The 15,976-nt window shown below is 44.5% G+C and overlaps 1 pseudogene; it reads left to right on the top strand.

The window, feature by feature from the left end:
* The first annotated feature begins 3,448 nt into the window (after positions 1–3,448).
* On the top strand, positions 3,449–4,100 carry LOC138385863 (cyclin-dependent kinases regulatory subunit 1 pseudogene; annotated as a pseudogene).
* The last annotated feature ends 11,876 nt before the right edge of the window (positions 4,101–15,976 follow it).

Here is a 15,976-nt window from a genome sequence, read left to right as displayed (position 1 = left end):
GCAAAGATTTTAATCAGTGGAAGTTTATTAAATCAAAGTTGAGTATGCACCCAGGAAAAACACAAACCACAGACAAATCTATGGCTGTTTTTCTAAAAGGGACTTTGGGAGTTTTAGTATTTAAGGGGAATAGGGCATACTGAAAGAAGAGTGGGGTTGGGGGGCAGTGAGGCAAAACGGTTTCATTCTCATGAGGCTCAGGAAAATGTACATTTTACAATAAAATGTAGATAAGTCAAATGTTAGAAGAGAAAAAGAGAGTGAAGGAAACATCAATTATGTAGATGTCCCTCGGTAGTTGGAAGAGTGATCTTGTCTTGTCTCTGTTCTGCACCTGGAAAGATAGATTTGTAATTCATTATTATGGTGGAATTGAACAGACTTCAGTTTCAGGAGCTAGACAGCCTACAAACCTAGTTACAATTCGCATGTCCTTGCTTATGGGAGGTCAGCAAGCAATTTCCCTATGAATGCTCTGTGGGGCCAGCTCTTCACAGGGGCCTGAGGCCTATACCTTCCCTTTTACATAAGGAGTTGGAAAAGTGGTCCTGAGATTTTATTTTCCTTGACATTTCCCAGGAGAGTGAAAATCTTTACATGGTTATTAAGAAAGGGGATGAATAAAATGGAAGTTGATGAGTTTAAAACAAAGCTCTCAATACATACAACACTACCAAAAGTTTAGGTGAACCAAAGGGAGCCCTTCTTGGTCCCCCAACATTAACAACTAGTTTGCTGTATTTCCCTCAGTTTAGAGAAATTGACAAATCCAGAAGATAAGGATTACACTGAGAACCCTGACGGAAACCCTGGAATTGCCTGGGGTGATGGTTAGACTGGGTAACACCTTAACTGCCATGTGAGTTGTATTTAACTCAGGCTAGTTTTGAGCCCAGAGCCTTGTGAAGCAAAACCTGGGCAAAACCCTGCAGTTGGTTCATGAAAATCTTACTTGTTGATGTTCTTATTGTTACAGTTAATATTGACAAATTAATTCTATTTTTTTTCTATTTTTTTTTTGAGACAGAGTCCTGCTCTGTCACCCAGGTTAGGGTGCCGTGGCATCAGCCTAGCTTACTGCAACCTCAAACTCCTGGGCTCAAACGATCCTCTTGCCTCAGCCTCTGAGTAGCTGAGAGGATAGGTGCATGGCAACACGCCCAGCTAATTTTTAGTTGCCTGGCTAATTTTTTTTTTTCTATTTTTTAGTAGAGACGGGCTCTTGCTCCTGCTCAGGTGGGTCTCAAACTCTGAACTCAAGCGATCCTCCCACCTCTACCTCCCAGAGTGCTAGGATTACAGGCGTGAGCCGCTGTGCCCAGCTTACAAATTGATTCTAAAAACGTGGATTAAATGAATAGAAGTCAATAAATTTTGTTTTTCATTAAATTTTTCATTAAATTAGAAAGGATCATTTTGTTTTTGAAGTTTTTATTCCCTTTTGGTAATAAAACACAAGGCCCCAAGGAAAAACTTTTTTTTTCTAGTGTGGTAGTCAATGTGTTAATCAAGGTAATGATGGACAGAGAAGCCAAGGTCTCCTGGCTCAACCCCTGGCGAGGGGCCCCAAGGCTTTTGCACTGGAGAGGACAAAATGGTCTGGGGGTGGAGAAGAGAAGTTCCTAGGGCGAGAACATAAAAATGTAACCGTTGATAGGATTATGAAAGTTGGAATGCTTAAACAGGCTTTCTGTACAGTACTTGTGTCCCCTTTACCTAAATGTTTGATGGGAATGGACATTATGTATGACTGGGAGACGTCCCCCTACCCAGCACTGTAAAACTGAAGGCATGTAAATACACCCTCCGCGCAATATTAATTGAGCATGCTAATTGGGAACAAGTAAGATTCCCTGAGCCCACACAGTGTAGAGTGGAGGCTAGAGTGCTGGTAGGGACACATCCTTTATGGAATGTTTCCTGGGGCTTATGGTAAAAGCTCGTGAATGCCTCTAGCAACAACTGCTGGGACTTTGGCCTAAAGAATTTCCACTTCAGGCAGGGCACGATGGCTCATGCCTATAATCCTAGCACTCTGGGAGGCCAGGCGGGAGGATCACTTGAGCTCAGGAGTTCGAGACCAGCCTGAGCAAGAGCAAGATCCCGTCTCTACTAAAAAAAAAAAAAAAATATATATATATATATATATATATATATACACACATATATATATATAAAGAAATTAGCTGGACAACTAAAAACATATAGAAAAAATTAGCCGGGCATGGTGGCGCATGCCTATGGTCCCAGCTACTCAGGAGGCTGAGGCAGGAGGATAGCTTGAGCCCAGGAGTTTGAGGTTGTTGTGAGCTAGGCTGACGCCAGAGTACTCCAGCCCAGGGCAACAGAGTGAGACTCTGTCAAAAAAAAAAAAAAAAAAATCCACTTCAGGGACATTTGCTACCTCACTATGGGACATTAAGTAAAGCTACCCTATGACTGAGGACCTAAAATGATCTTGACACTTGAAAAACCCATGCTGTCTCGTGTGATGTCAGGAAACACTCTAATGGGGACAGCAGTGCCCAAAAGAGTTCTGTAATAAAATGGGAATGGTTTATGCAGGACCATGCTGCCTGGGGAAGGTGAGGAGGCGGCACTCACAAGCCGGGAGCCTCTTTTCCCATAGCACTGGTTCTGGAACCATGTGAGGAGCTGCTAGTTTCTTCGGTGCCCTAGGAACAGCTCTTACCTCACTGACAAAGAGCTGCTTGGGGTGTGGATGGCGGTTCCAAGGTAAATGGACATCTGTTTGGAAGGCTGCCAGTCTAATCAAAGAAGGTAAAAACAAATCAGCTGGCTGGGTTGAACTGCATGCTAGTTTCCTAGCAGTGGTGGAAGCCCCTGTGTGTGGGTCTTTACTGACTCGTGGGCAGAGGCCAATGGCCTGTCCACACACACTCAGCAGGAGGGCAGTGGACCTGGCGAGTTAAAGGGATCCTTGTGTGAAGCATGGCCCTGTGGAGATGTGAGGGGCACGTCATGCCCATCAAAAGAGCCGCTTCCCGGATCAGAGGGTGACTGAAATTGACAAGCAGATTTTCCTGCGTGCTCCCTTGAGGGGGCCACCTGGGACCATGAGATGGGTGGACAGGGGGGATCTGCAGCAGTGCAGAGATGGGTTGAATCTAGATGTGTTCCTTTTGCACCCTCTCAGACACAAGATGCCAATAAGAACTGTCCCCTCTGCCAACAAAAGAGACAGAGACTATTGATGGCTGTGGGGCAGATGCCTTGGTGGGAAGGCCCTGAACACAGCTGGCAAGTGAGACTGATGCTGGTGGCCCTCGACAGGAAAAGACACTGACTCTGGAGTGGGCTTTGCTTACCCAGGAGGAGATGCAAATGCTCAGGATGCCATTAAAAAACCCAGAAGGGAAGATACTGCATAGATTTGGACAGCCATTCGTCATTTCTTCACACCAAGGAACACGCTGTACAGCCCATAATGTCCAACAACGCGCAGAGAGGTATCCGCCTCAGAGTCATGGTTGGCCAGAGGAGAACAGTTGGCACACTGGTTGTCTAAGACGGGGAGATGAAAGCGTGAAGAGCCAGCTTTTATGCCTTCACCAGAGTGTGCTCACACTCCGCACGAGTCGGGCCAAAGGCGTGTCCCCACCAGATTTTTCTGTTTTTCTGCTTGATCTGGGGAAGACGGGTGGGGAGGATGCTGGTGTGACGACGCAATTCTTGCCAAGGGAGGAATACACTGGCATAACGACATAATTTTTTCTTCCTTCCCCAAATCACCTCAAAATATCTTTCCTTGTGTTTGAAAGCAAGGCCAAAGAGGGTGGGAGCGCATGCTGCCGGAGTTGTTTGGAGGTTGGCAGCACGGGCTGAAGGCCCGAAGGCGGGGTGATCACGTTGCACAAACAAATTTACTATTCAGGCAAATGCCATGACAACGACGACGATGTGTCACGTTGCCCTAGGACATAGCCACGCTGGTCCCTGAAATCCATCTGATGTCTGAATCTGAATGGCAGAATCTCGGTGTTCAACAGAGTCAGGGATGGGTCCATTACAGGGTCCAAGGACCAGAACCTCACACCTTGCTGTTCCGGCGCTCATTACCCACGAAGCCAAAGAAATGAAGCTGGCGAGCCACCTTCAGCCTCAACCTTTTCACAGCTGTCCTTACTTTCTAACATCTTTCTGATGGCATTATGTTGCCCTCTTGTTTCTCCCTTTGATATCTAAAGGATGTTCAGTGCACCGCTTGAGTGTGCTGGTAACTGCTTTACTCCCTTAGTAGAGTCAACCACCACAGCCCAGCTGGATGGTGGGGGGGGCCATGGCCTCAGCTGAGTGTGACCCCAGAAGCCAGAGCGTGCTCTGTATCCAGAGTACGCTTGGCAGATGGACGAGGCATCTGAGAATAAGACCATGGCTGTCACAGGGATTGTGGAACATGCTGTTTTGTTTTTCCCTGCTGGGTGTTGTATGTGTGGTGACTTATGGATCTGTTTCCATGTGTTGGAAACTTTCCATTTTATTCAAGAAATCTGTTCCATGTTCAAAGCCTTGATTAAAGAAGATTTTATAATCTAAAAAAAAATTCTGGGGGGCCAGGTGTGGTGGCTCATGCCTCTAATCTCAACACTTTGGGAGACCATGGCAAGAGGATAGCTTAAGGCCAGGAGTTCGAGAACAGCCTGGGCAACATAGTGAGACCTTCTCCCCAATCTCTACAAAAAAAAAAATTAAAAAAAAAATTTTTTTTTCTTTTCCCTTTCCTACCTGATGCAGTAGTCCTAGGATCAGGGCTGCAACTATAAGTGCTGGAAGCAGAGATGATTTCTGAACATGAAACTGTAACTATGTTTTGAAACCTTATTTTAGAATTCCTAAGTGCCCGATGGGGGTGGGTTGTGCCTTTTCCCCACCTGGCAAAATAGGGATTAACGGTGAATCCAGCTACATTTCCTGGTGGTAAAGATAGCCCACTAATTCTGCACCTGTGTAACCTGACCCCATCTGAAGGGGAGTGGACCGAGGGGGAGGAAGTGCTTGCTAGACTGGTATTACTGCCTGCAACCTACACCCGCACAGTGGAGGTTCTCAGGCCCCTTCCAAAGGTAGAAAAGTTTGAATATTAATGGAGAGAAGGAGGATTAGTAGCTGAGGGTAAAGAAATGAATAAATGGGATATAAATTGAGGAAAATCCAACATACACTAACACCTCAAAAGAGGCTCAGAGTAAGAGATGACATTGTCTCTTAGCTCAGTTGTATCAGATGCCTGAGAGGGTGAAGCTACGTGTGCAAACTGCACTCCTTCTGGAGGCTGACAAGATTAAAGGAAGCCTGCATACCCGAGTGACCCCACCCTGGGAGACATCCATGCAACACGAAAGACTGGACTGATTATTAATGATGGAATGGGATTCTAGCAATGCGGCTGTTCTTTTGATGTAAAGGATCTGTGCTCGAAAACCAGTGAGTGGCCTGCGAAATTATGAGATATATATATATATATATACCCATACATATATGTTTTCGTCCACTGTTTCTGGTTCATAACTCCCGTAGCCCTTGTCACAGCCCTTTGCTATAATGTTGGGGTGATTTAGGCCTCAGGAAACAGAATTTCAGGGCTCTAATCTGATTAAGGGTCATAAGACCCCCATTCCAGAGAGGGTCCTGCTCCATACCCTCAAGGAAGGAATGCTGCACAGAGAGGCCAATAAGAATCTGAACAGATAGGCCTCGCTTGGTTTAGGTCATACCCTTTTTGTCCAATCACATTTCAACACGATTGTCAGTGCTTCGATCATGGACAGCCAATGAAGTCTCCAGAAAAGGCCTGAAGAACAGGGTTCAGAGAACTTCCAGACAGCTGAACGTGTGGAGGTTCCTGGGGGCTGGGGCGCACGGGGAGGGCATGAAAGCTCCGCACTCCTTTCCCCACACCTCACGCTAGCATCTCTTCATCTGTATCCTTTGTAATATCCTTTGTGATAAATTAGTAAATGTAAGTGTTTCCCTGAGTTCTGTGAGCACCTCCAGCAAATTATTTGAACCCAAAGAGGGGGTTGTGGAAAGCCCAACTTTAACCTGGTTGGTCCGAATTTCTGGAGTCCCACATTTGCGACTGGTCTCTGAAAGGGGACAGTCTTGGGGACTGAACCCTTCTACCTGTGGGATCCGACACTATCTCCAGTAGATAGTGTTGGAATTGAGTTGGAGGCTACCTAGCCAGTGTTCACTGGCTGCAGAACTGATTGCTTGCCTGCTTCGGAGAAATCCCCCCATGGTTTGGGGTCACAGAAGTCCTCTGTGTTGATGATTGTTGCGTTGGTGTGAAAGCAGAGGAAAAACATGGTTTGAGAGTTTTTCCCAAGAAGTACAAATACATGCTACAACATGGGTGAACCTTGGAAACATTATGCCAAGAAGCCAGATACGGCCGGGGGTAGTGGCTCATGACTGTAATCCCAGCACTCTGGGAGACTGAGGTGGAAAGATCTCTTTAGGCTAGGAGTTCCAGACTGAGCCCAGCCTGGGGAACAATGCTCTACAAAAGATAAAAAAATAGCTGAGCATGGTGGTTCGTGCCCGTAGTCCCAGCTACTTGGTAGGCTGAGGCAGGAAAATCACCTGAGCCCAGGACTTGGAGATTGCAGTGAGCTATCATCACACCACTGCACTCTAGCCTGGGTGACAGAGCAAGACCTTATCTCAAAAAAAAAAAAAAAAAAAAAAAAGAAGCCAGACACAAAAGACCGCATACATGACTCCATTTATATGAAATATCTAGAAAAGGCAAATAGAGACAGAAAGCAGGTTAGTGGCTGCAGTGGTTGTTTAGGGGTCTGGGGAACTGGGAGATTGGAGAATGACAGCTAAAGGATAGGGGGTTTCTTTTTGTTCTGGAATTAGGTAGTAGTGATGGTTGCACATCATTTTGAATAAAAGCACTGAATTGTATACTTGAAAATATTTTAAATGATGATTTAAAAAAAATTTTTTTAGAGACAGGATCTTGCTCTTTTGCACAGGTTGGAGTACAGTGGAATAATGGTACCTCACTGCAGCCTGGAACTCCTGGGTTCAAGTGACCCTCCTGCCTCAGCCTCTTGAGTAGCTGGGACTACAGCTTCGAGCCACCATGCCCAGCTAACTTTTTTACTTTTTTCTAGAGACTGGTCTTGCTATGTTGCCCAGGTTTGTCTTGAACTCCCGGCCTCAAGTGATCCTTTCCTCTCAGCCTCCCAAAGTGCTGAGATTACAAGTGTGAGCCACCTCTCCCAACCTAAATTCACTTTTATTTTATGTGAATTTTATCTCTTTAAAGGACAAAGTAAACTTTGATCTCATGGGTAACTCATCTGCAGTTTCCTCACCTGTAAAATCATATTTTCCTCCTAGAGTTTTTGGCAGATTTAAATGAGATTAACATATTGCCAGATCAGGAGTTCAAGACCAGCCTGAGCAAGAGCGAGACCCCCATCTCTACCTAATTAAAAAAAAACAAAAAAGAAAAAAAAAAAAAAGAAAATATATTGCCAGATAGATCATTAAAATAGATGATGCCCTTAAAAATAAATACAATGAAAACAAAGCAAAGTTATTCAATTCTGGGTGGACTCTGTTCCTTGCAAAAGGCTCTAAATGTAAGGCCCATTCTCTGTTCTTTACAGATAAATTATCAAGCTGGGCATGGTGCCTCACACCTGTGATCCCAGCTACGCAGGAGGCAGGGGGATCACTTGAGCCCAGGAGTTCAAGACCAGCCTGGGCAACATTGTGAGACCCCACCTCAACTAAGAAAAAATTTTTAAAAAGATAAATTATTGGCCGGGCACAGTGGCTCACGCCTGTAATCCTAGCACTCTGGGAGGCTGAGGCGGGTGGATTGTTTGAGCTCAGGAGTTGGAGACCAGCCTGAGCAAGAGCGAGACCCCGTCTCTACTAAAAATAGAAAGAAATTAGCTGGACAACTAAAAATATATAGAAAAAATTAGCCAGGCATGGTGGCGCATGCCTGTAGTCCCAGCTACTCGGGAGGCTGAGGCAGGAGGATTGCTTAAGCCCAGGAGTTTGAGGTTGCTGTGAGCTAGGCTGATGCCACGGCACTCTAGCCCGGGCAACAGAGCGAGACTGTCTCAAAAGAAAAAAAAAAAGAGCATTCCAGGCAGAGGACAGCAACATGCTCATCAGGGTGTAGGAATAGCCAGGAGGTCAGTGAGGTTGGTGGGGAGTGAGTGAAGGGGACAGAGGGAGAAGGTGACAACGGGTAGGTACGTCATATAAGCCAAAGTTTTACAGAAAGTGAGAGGGTCAGACCTGGCTGATTTGCTGGTCTAGAGTAACCATATTTGCTGATAGACGCATGCTAAAGAACTTGGGCTAAAATGCCACAAAGAAAGTAAAAATAGGGTTCTGGTTTATTGCAAAGGGCAAGAGTGTTTTAGTTTATGTCAGAAAGACCCAGAAAGATCAGAAAGATCTGCTACAAAAATATTGACTAAAATGGGTCCTTGCTAGAAAATGCCAGTTTTGGACAAGTAACACATATGGGCGGAAGTTGAAGCCTCTAATTTCTAACTGGAGTAGTGGTTATATTAAACTAAAGTGACCAAAGAGTAAAAGCAATGCTTGAGCAAATCCTTGAGTGTGATTATTCATATCACATGCAGTGACACACAAATGAGGAACTCTGCAGTAGTTGTTCCTGTGAACCTAGACAGCTGTTTTACCCTAATATGTCTATCCTTGCCCATTCTCAAGATAAAACAGGTCGTGGGTAGAAAGTCGAACAGTACAACCACTCCCTTGCCCAGCCCCTCCCTCTCCTCTTCTACAGAGAGGCGAAGGACTATTAGCCACTTCTGTGTTTTTTTTTTTTTTTTTTGAGACAGAGTCTCACTCTGTTGCCCAGGCTAGAGTGAGTGCCGTGGCGTCAGCCTCGCTCACAGCAACCTCAAACTCCTGAGCTCAAGGGATCCTGCTGTCTCAGCCTCCCGAGTAGTTGGGACTACAGGCATGCACCACCATGCCCGGCTAATTTTTTCTATATATATATTTAGCTGTCCATATAATTTCTTTCTATTTTTAGTAGAGATGGGGTCTCGCTCTTGCTCAGGCTGGTCTCGAACTCCTGAGCTCAAACGATTCGCCCACCTCGGCCTCCCAGAGTGCTAGGATTACAGGCGTGAGCCACTGCGCCCGGCCCACTTCTGTGTTTAGTTCCTATGGTGATTACTTTTATGTCTGTATATAACATATTTGTAGTGCTATTTTTTCTTTTTTCTTTTCTTGAGACAGGGTCTTGCTCTGTCCCTCAGGCAGTGGTTTCATCATAGCTCACTGCAGCCTGAAACTCCTGGGCTCAAGCGATCCTCTGGCCTCATCCTCTCGAGTAGCTGGGACCATAGGTGCTCTCCACCACACCCACTAACTCTTTTTTCATTTTTTGTAGAGATGGAGTCTTGCTATACTGCCCAGGCCAATCTTGAACTCCTGGCTTTAAGCAATCCTCCTGCTTTGGTACTCCTCCCAAGGTATTGGGATTACAGGCATAGATCTGGCCTTATTTCTTGCTTTTTCAATTTTAGGTACTATCTATGGACTCTGTTACAGTACTTGAGGTTAAGCCTATTAACATTACTACCATCCTATTTCCCCCTTCCTTCTCCTGCCATTATAGTTAAAACCCAATACAGTTTAAGGAGTTTAATGTTAAATTTACCTTTGTAAGGGCAAGTGATATATTAAACATCTTGTTCTATCAGCTGTAGACAGCATCTCTTGGTCCCCCACACTGTGAGATAAGGGTTTCCTTAGCACTCCTGGCCTTTCCTCTGGAGTTTAATGTTAAATTTACCTTTGTAAGTGCAAATGATATATTAAACATCTTCTTGTTCTATCAGCTGTGGACAGCATCTCTTGGTCCCCCACACTGTGAGATGAGGGTTTCATTAGCACTCCTGGCCTTTCCTCTACCTCGCCTCCTTTCTGTGTAACTCCCTATCTATTTCGTTAAAAGAGGATCCCGCTTGGCAGATTGGACTCCTGTGGGGACATAATTGAAAGAAGGGATGCCCCTCCACCTGCTTCTCATTCAATAAGCTACTGAAATTCCATCTCCCCTAAGAAAACCTTTGGGGATCTCACTGGGAAATAAGAGATGTGTCTACAATCCTATTAATGAAATGATAGCCTAGGAATCCATGAACCTTTAACCCAAAGGACCTTTGTCCTGTTAGGTGTTAACAACTAGAGGGAAAAACAATCAGCTTTGGCTGTGCCCTAAGCAAGCAGAGGTTTATTTACTTTTCCCACGCCCTGTCAAGCCACAGGCTGTAAAACTGCTTTAGTACTATATAACCTCTGTGAGAGCTCACAGGTGAAATTAGTGGCATGACAGTGAATTTTCAAGAGAATTTACATGCAATCTGTGCAATTTATTGCCCTCCTTGAATTTCACATCGGTAAGCAAGTTGACGTATTGTGAAGGCAACTCGTTCCTTTTGAAAGGAACTGTGTCTTCACTGTCATTGAGGTTCCGAGAGGAGAGAAGCCGGCGGTGAGCTGGGGCGGAACACCCCCGCCACCTAGTGGTCACTCACGCCGAAACATCGCGGCTCTTTCAACTCACAGAAAACAACAGGAATCGAGTTAGTGAGGAATCAAATCCAGCAAATGTCCCGAACCTGGGAAACGTCCCTCTGAACGCCGAAGATCTAAAAGAGCACTGACAAGGGCGACTGTTGTAGATAAACACAGACAGCCCTCAGGTCGCTACCACGAAGTGGCAGCTGTAGAAGGAAGCAGGAAGTGCAACAAACAAGCAAGAGGGGCCAGAGCGGCACCGAGGGACGAGGGATGAAGCAGAATCAGCAGCAAGGTCCATAGCGGCACTGATGACAGGGCCACAAGGACTCAGGATCACTGGTCAGCAACAGCCCAGGAGACAGTGGTCTAGGGATGGTGCACTGCTTTGATTAGGGGCGAACTAGCCAGGGCTCTCAGGCGACAACTATAGCAGTCAACATTCATAGAGGACATACTTGGTCCAGGCAGAGTTTACCTGTATTATATCCTAATAGTCCCATGGGGACAGATATTGCTTTCAACCCTGTTACACAGGTGATGAAATTGAAGCTAACCAACTAGTCCAAAGTCACAGAGCTCACGAAACTTAGAGCCAACACTCAAACACAAACCAAGGTGTTGTGCCCCCAGCTGCAGATCTCTTAACTACGGTCATGCATTGCTTAATGATGGGGATATGTTCTGATCAGTGTGTTGTTGGGCGATTTTGTCGTTGTGCAAACATCTCAGAGTGCTTACAGACACCTAGATGGCATAGCCTACTACACAGCTAGGCTTTATGGTATCAGCTATTGCGCCTGGGCTGTAAACCTGTACAGCTGTTACTGCACAGCATACTGTGGGCACCTGTAACACAGTGGTAACTATTTGTGTATCTAAACATAGAAACGGTATTATCTTATGGGATTCCTTCCATAATTGCAGTCCATCAGTGACCAAAATGTTGTTATGCAGTGTCTTCCTACTCCCCTCAGGGAGGAGGGAACATGGGGTTCAACCCCTCTAACTCTACTTCATATTAGGGGTGGTTGTGATTAGGACTCTAAGGCAGTTAATCTCAGTCCTGGAACTGCCACTCACTTGCATGAGGATAGTTGGCCTTTTGGGAACTAGTTTTCCCTAACTGGAAAGTAGGAATAAAATGGTGACTGTCTCATGAGTGTCTGTGAAGATTCACTGAGATAATGTGAAGTTTCTGGTGCAGATTGCTTGCAAAGATGGTTTCCAACAATTTTCATCGCTGTAGGTACCTCTACTCCTCTCCACAAGGGGTGGAATCTGGGCTGGGTTTATGACTTGCTTTGACCCATAGAATGTGGTGGACGTGTCATCATGCAGTTCCAAGTCTAGGTTTTAAGAGCTTCCATTTCTGCTCTCTTGGACTGCTCTCACTGTGGGAGGCAGCCCCACCTAGACCCTTGTATGACGAGAGCCCACACGGAGACAGAGCCTGGAGGGAGCCAGCGTCCAGCTGAGCCCCCATGTGACTGCAGCCACACGCGTGAGCCTCAGCGGGACCACACAAACTCACCTGCTGACCCCCCAGAACCACAAGATATAATAAATTATTGTTGTTACACCACTAGGTTTTGAGATAGTTTGTTATGCAGCAAATATCATAGTAAGTTCTCAATAAATGGTATCTGCTAATATTAATATTATAATTGGTGCTGGGGAAGGGATTCAGCCAGATAGCTGGTTGGACATTTATCAGGCCACTGATTTTTTTTCCACTTTCACTGGACTAGGCTGGGAGAAACAGGAGTTACATGCGCAAATGAACACTCTTATTGCAAATATGTCTGATCTCTTATTAAAACAGAATATTGCTGGGAGTCTACTCAGAAGGACTTTATTGCACTTTGAATTGCCATCTACATTTGAACTAATATGGAAGCCTAGTTCTTCAAACATATTTTTCACTAAATCAGTTATGGTGGCCCCTCCAAGCCTTTGTGTTAGAGGGTTTGAGCATGGACAGAGACTTATCCTTTTAATCTGCCATCTCAAAGCCTGAGGGTGACACCTGCTCTACCCTTCATCTCCTTATGTCCTCCTCCCTAAATTATCTTTTTCTGTCCATACATATCCTTTCCTTTCTCTCCTTGCCTTTCCTATCTTTTATCCTTATTGTGGTGATTAAATGAGATCTTCCCTACTGAAATGTAAGCTCCAAGAAGGAGGAGATTTTTATCTATTTTGTTCTCTACAAATATTTTTTGCTTAGAGCTGTGCCTGGCACATAGAAGGTGTGTAGTGAATGCATGTTGAATGAATTAAATAATGCATGTAAAGTATTTAGCATCTGCCATAGAGTAGATGATGTTCAATAAATAGAATCTATGAAAATTCAGTACTATAATAAATGAAATTATTCACTTTTTTTTTTTTTTGAGACTGGCTTTTGCTCTGTTGCCCAGGCTGGAGTGCAGTGGTGCAATCAAAGCCTGGAACTACTGGGCTCAAGTGATCTTCCTGCCTCAGCCTCTTTTGTAGGGGTCTCACTGTGTTGCCCAGGCTAGCCTGGAATTCCTGGCCTCACTCGATCCTCCCACCTTGGCTTCCCAAAGTGCTGGGATTACAGGTGTGAGCCACCACTCCCAGCCTATTTTTTAAAATGTTTCATTACTTTTAGTCTTTCTCCCTTTTCTTTCCACTTTGTCTTTTTCCTCTTTTCTCTCTTCCTCAGTCATTCCATATTCTCTCCTACCCTTACTGTGGTCAGCCAGGGACCCTCAGAGAAGAAAAAGTTTTGGAACTTTGTCTTGGATGAAATGTAACTATTTGTGACTCATAGCTGACTTAGGACTGCACATCAAATTCTGTATTCAGGTGAGCCCAATTCTGGTGCTACTGAATATTTTAAAGAGTGGTCTAGATTATTGAAAATGGCAAATGTTACTAAGTTATAGCCTAACAAATCTCTGTACATGTCTGTGAGTGTGTGGGTATTTCTAGTGCCTGTTGGTGAGTAACCATGCTACTCTTGGCAGTAGAAATGTGAGCAGAACCACGCAGGAGTGACTTACCCAATTTTCTCTTCTTCTTTTCCTACATAAGGAAAAGGAAATGTACTACCACCAAGTATGTCAGTTCCTTCTCAGGCTGGTAGCATTACAGAGTCCCTGTTGAAATGCAAGCTGAGCTGGCAGAAACTAGAATCCTATATCCTCTCATAAGATTTGTTTGTCAAGGTCAATCCTGTATGTTTTAAAAGCATGACTTCCCAGGGCTAGATAGGAAAATAAGCTTTGAACCTCTCACCAGAACCAACTTTACAGATGTCTCCAGTGCCTTGGGTAGCCACTCGTATAGGAAGATCGCTGTCCACTTTCCTGCTAGTCTTTCATATTCAGATCAGTAGTATGAATCTGCAGGTCAGTGGCTGGGTAGCTTGGGCCAAGTACAAAATGGTATTAATGTAGTTCTCAGCACAGCCTTGTTTATGCTTAGATTAGGCTCACGTGTAGCTCAGACATCTTAGCCCTGCTGATGGTTAACAGAGTCCTGCAGATATTCCTCTGTCACATAAAACCAGTGTTTCAAAAACTGAGAGTTGGGAGGAAAGGGAGTCTTTGAGCCTCCCTGTCATTGTTCCTCGAAATTGCTTTTAGCTGCTCTATTCTTGTCCCTCCCTTCAAGCCTCTGGTCATCTTACAGGCAGTAATTTACCAGGTCTCTTTACTAGTTAACCAAAGTAGTAAATCTAGTAAACCAAACTAGATTCAGGGAAGGGAGATTTTGAGGCATCTAGACCATCAGTTCTTAAACATGCTCCCTTAATTGGGTCAAAAGACCCCAAGATACACCTACCCCATCCATTCCACTTCTGGTGGGAAAAGATTTGGTGATAACAAAAAATGAGAAAGGAACAAAATAACAACCCAAAATGACAACATCATAACATTTATGCATGAACAAAAAGATCAAAAATAGAAAAATAGCCAGTTGCAGTGGCTCACACCTGTAATCCTAGCACTCTGGGAGGCCGAGGTGGAAGGATTGCTTGAGGCCAGGAGTTTGAGACCAGTCTGGGCAGAAGAGCAAGAACCCATCTCTACAAAAAATAGAAAAATTAGCCGGGCATGGTGGTGCATGCCTGTGTTCCCAGCTACTTGGGAGGCTGAGGCAGGAGAATCGCTTGAGCCTAAGAGTTTGAGTTTGCAGTGAGCTGTGATGATGCCACTGCACTGTATCTAGCCTGGATGACAGCAAGACCCTGTCTCAAAAAAAAAAAAAAGAAAAGAAAAAAGAAAAGAAAAGAAAGAAAGAAAGAAAAAGGAAAAAAATCCAACATTATTCAACACATGAAATAACACATACAAGAAGGGCTGTAATAGAAACTCAAACCACTATGAAGTACTAAAAAAAAATTCCTTCTTGAAAATTGTGGAAACTCCAGCAATCTATGCTCTCACACGTACGGCAAGAAATTTGCATCATTGCCAGACTTTCTGTAGAAGCCAAAGTTTTCAATAATTGGCAGTAATGCACTTTTTTTTAGTGAATATAAAATTTTAATTACCTTTAATAATTAACGAAGAAAGCTTTTAAGTACTTAGTCACATGTGAAAATGAAAGCCCCCAGTCTTGCATGGCATTTGCTCTGAGAGTTAAAGAAAGAACTTGCATTTTTTTTTTCTTTTTTTCTGAGACAGACTCTCACTCTGCCTCACTGGGTAGAGTGCAGTGGCGTCATGCTAGCTCACTGCAGCCTCAGACTCCTGGGTAACTGGGATTACAGGCATTTGCCACAACACCTGGCTAATTTTTCTATTTTTAGTAGTGACGGGGTCTCACTCTTGCTCAGGCTGGTCTCGAACTCCTGAGCTCAAACAATCCTCCTGCCTCGGCCTCCCAGAGTGATAGGATTACAGGATTACAAAACTTGCATTTTTAAAGCTCTTCACTGTTCATCCGGAAGACGCAAGTATGCTTGGAAACACTGTGGCCTAAATCACATGACAGCCTTGTTTCTGAGCTTTCTCTCCTCTTCTGTTCTTGAACCTGTAACTTTCCTGCAAGTCTTTGAGTAACAATCTGGTTTGTACATTAAAATGATCACTCTGCTGGTAAAGTATAATAATCCAGTAAAACCTTTCTGGAGGAGTATTTGGCCACAGATTCAAAGTCTTAAAAACATGAATCTTCATTGGCCTGGCAATTCCAGTCCTAAAGAAAAAATTATGATAGCACCAAGATATATGTCCGAAGATGTTTATTATGTTGTATTTTTTATATTAGAAAATATAGGCCGGGCGTGGTGGCTCACGCCTGTAATCCTAGCACTCTGGGAGGCCGAGGCGGGTGGATCGCTCAAGGTCAGGAGTTCGAGACCAGCCTGAGCAAGAGCGAGACCCCGTCTCTACTAAAAATAGAAAGAAATTATCTGGCCAACTAAAGTACATAT

This window comes from Eulemur rufifrons, chromosome 7 (assembly GCF_041146395.1).
Source record: "Eulemur rufifrons isolate Redbay chromosome 7, OSU_ERuf_1, whole genome shotgun sequence".
In the NCBI taxonomy this organism is placed as follows: Eukaryota; Metazoa; Chordata; class Mammalia; order Primates; family Lemuridae; genus Eulemur; species Eulemur rufifrons.
The sequence above is the reverse complement of the archived record's forward strand: the minus strand, read 5'-3'. Positions and strand labels throughout refer to the sequence as shown.